We start from the raw sequence: 3590 nt of genomic DNA on the forward strand, positions 1-3590 counted from the left end.
TTTCCATTCAGAAAGGCGCTCTTGACATCCATTTGATAAACTTTAAAGTTTGAAAATGCTGCGAATGCCAGAAATATCCTTATGGCCTCAAGTCTAGCCACTGGAGCATAGGTTTCATCATAATCAATACCTTCAGCTTGAGAATACCCTTTAGCTACCAGTCTTGCCTTGTTTCTTGTAACCACACCATCTTCATCTAGTTTATTCCTGAATACCCACCTTGTACCAACAGCTTTCTTGTGTACAGGCCTAGGTACCAGTTTCCAGACTTGTTGACTTTCAAACTGATTGAGTTCATCTTGCATAGCAATCACCCAATCTGGATCAGTTAGTGCTTCTTCAATTTTCTTAGGTTCTATCTCAGAAAGAAATCCTGAGAACAGACACTCATTTTGAGTAGCACGTCTAGTTCTGACTCCAACATCTGGATCACCAATAATCAACTCAAAAGGGTGAGCTTTATTCCAGACTGTCTGTCTTGGAAGATTTGATCTTGATGATTCGCCTTGAAATTCATTGTGATGTTGTGTCCTACTAGATGATCCTTCAGCATCTCCCCCTGAGTTGTTGCCATGTTGACTTGAAGATTCTCCGTCAGTAGCAGTGGTATCTCCATTATTTCCAGAGTTTCCATCACTATTACCTTGAGTAATATCAGGATTAACAGGTTCTTCAACAGCAACAACCTCAGGTTCTTGACCATGTTCTGACTCTGAATCTGACATATCATCAAACTTCAGTTTCTCAGAAGGATCTTCAGTTTGGATACTAGGGAGTTTAGTGTCATCAAAAGTAACATTGACACTTTCAGTTACTTTGTGTTGATCAATGATATACACTCTATATGATCTTCTTCCATATCCAACAAAAATACCCTCATATGCCTTTGCCTCGAACTTACCACGACGATCATCTCCATCCTTGAGCACGAAGCATCTGGCACCAAATACATGAAAGTATTTGATAGAAGGTTTCTGTTCATTCAAAATCTCATAAGGAGTTTTCATGAAGTCTTTGTTGATTAGAGTTCGATTCTGAGTATAACATGCAGTATTGACAGCTTCAGCCCAAAAGTACATTGGAAGACCTGATTCATTTAACATCGTTCTTGAAGCTTCAATCAATGTACGATTCTTCCTTTCTACCACTCCATTTTGCTGAGGGGTTCTAGGAGCTGAAAATTGTCTGGTAATCCCTTTGTCTGTACAGAATCCATTTAGAAGTGCATTCTTGAATTCTGTTCCATTATCTGACCTTATTGCTCTAACAGGGACGTTAGAATCTAACTCAATCATCTTGATATGATCAATCACAACTTGTGGTGTTTCATCCTTAGAGTGAAGAAACAAAACCCACGTATACTTGGAATAGTCATCAACTATCACAAGACAGTAACACTTCTTTGACATAGAAAGGATATTAACTGGTCCAAATAAATCCATGTGCAATAATTGCAGAACACCAGTTATGGAAGATGTGTCAGTGCCTTTGTGACTTGCTTTCTTTGACTTTCCTTTCTGGCAAGCCTCACATAGTCCTTCTGGAGAGAATTCCAGCTGAGGCAGACCTCTTACCAGTTCTCTTTTGACAAGAGAATTCATTGTCTTGAAATTGAGATGGGAAAGTCTCTTGTGCCATAGCCAACTCTCATTTGACGATGCTTTTGCATAGAAACAATTGACTTCAAGATTGCTTCCAGAGTTCATGTCAGCTACGAACAGATTTCCTTTCCGTATTCCCATTAAAGAGGGTTTTTCACTTTTCTTGTGCAGAATCTGACACTTCAGCTTATCGAATAAAACATTGTAGCCGTTGTCACAGAACTGACTAATGCTAAGCAGATTGTGTTCAAGTCCTTGCACAAGATATACATTTTCAATGATAACATTTCCAGCTTGCAAACAGCCATATCCCTCCGTTAAACCTTTGCTGTTATCTCCAAAGGTAACCACTGGGCCAGCTTTCTCAACCACATTTGATAGCAGGGCTCTATCTCCGGTCATATGTCTTGACGATCCACTGTCAAGAATCCACACTACCGGTTGTACCTGTTTAATGCCCTGCAATACAAATGGATTAGAACTTCTTCGGAACCCAAGCTTGGCTGGGTCCGGCATACTTGTAAAATTGGCCTTTATCAGGCAAAACAACATTCTTAATTTCACTATTCTCAACATTCTCAATGACTGAACATTTGACCTTTAAAACAGCCTTATCAGATTTATGTTTAGGCTTAGGCACAAATGTCTCCTTTCTAACTTTAGGAGGACTAGCAGTCTTAGACCTATCATGCTTTCTATTATTCACATGCTGACGAGGAGTAGTCTTATCATTAGAAGCATGCTTACCATTAAAATAAGCAAACAACAGATTAAAAGCACAAGACATACAATCAGGAACACCACATGCTTTATGAGAAGGATTAACAATAGGCAACTTATGCATGGTAGACATGGCATTTGTGCTATCCAACTCATGTGTGTCTGAGTTAGTCTCAGTTGCTTTCACAACCTTGACTGGAACTTTTGACACACTTGACTTGGAGACAGTTTTCCCATTAGCATTATCTTCAGCACGAATTTCTTCTTGAATAATAAAAGAAGTCTCATCAAATGGTTCAGCAATTGATTCCTTATAGAGGGGTTCATCAACACCCTTAAGCACATGTGGTACTTCCCTGCCTTTAGCACATACATGAAGAGGGGAGTTTATGCCTAATTTTCCAATAGCAGCATTGTAATCATAACCTATTCCATGTGTTTGATTAACAGCTTGCTTATTGTAAAACTCTTTGGACTTCGAACAAGAATTAAAGTAAGCTTTAACCTTAGCCTCAAGACCGGTGATCTTGTCTTTGAGAATAGTTTCGAGTTGTCTATAACAGTCAACTCTATTCTCTAGAAAAGATACTTGGTCTTTAAGTTTATCTTGATTAATGTGCACAAGTCTTAATTCATTGACCTCTTTCTCAAGGTCTTTGATTTGTTGATTTAACAATTCATTATCACGACGAGCACAATCTAAGTTACCTCTTAGATGATAAACCATTTCAGCATCAGAAAGTTTTACCTCTTTTCTTGACGATGAGGTGCTTGCATCACTAGCCATGAGAGCAAGATTCCCAACTTCTTCATCTTCACTGTCAGTATCATCCCAACTTCTTCCCTTTGCCAGGTACGCCCTTTCAGATTTACTCTTCTGATTAGAATCATAAGAGTTCTTCCTTGCCTGTTTTGGCTTTCTGCATTCTGTGGCAAAGTGTCCCAACTCATTACAGTTGAAGCATCGGATGGTGCTTCGATCAACCATCCCTGTTTTATACCCACCACTGCTGGTGTTAGAGGATGAAGATCCACCTTTCTGGAATCTGTTGTAGTTGGACTTGTACTTGAACTTGGGATTCCTTTTGAATCTGACATTTGAGAATCTCTTGACAATCAGGGCCATTGACTCATCCTCCAATTGCTCCAGTTCTTCCAAGGAATAATAATCATCTCCTGATTGATTGGTAGTAGGAGAATCAAATTCTGCTACTATAACATTGTCTTCAACCTTGGAAGACTGTACCATTCTGTCTGACTGTTGAGATT

The sequence above is a fragment of the Apium graveolens genome, chromosome 4 (assembly GCF_009905375.1).
Source record: "Apium graveolens cultivar Ventura chromosome 4, ASM990537v1, whole genome shotgun sequence".
NCBI classification, from domain to species: domain Eukaryota; kingdom Viridiplantae; phylum Streptophyta; class Magnoliopsida; order Apiales; family Apiaceae; genus Apium; species Apium graveolens.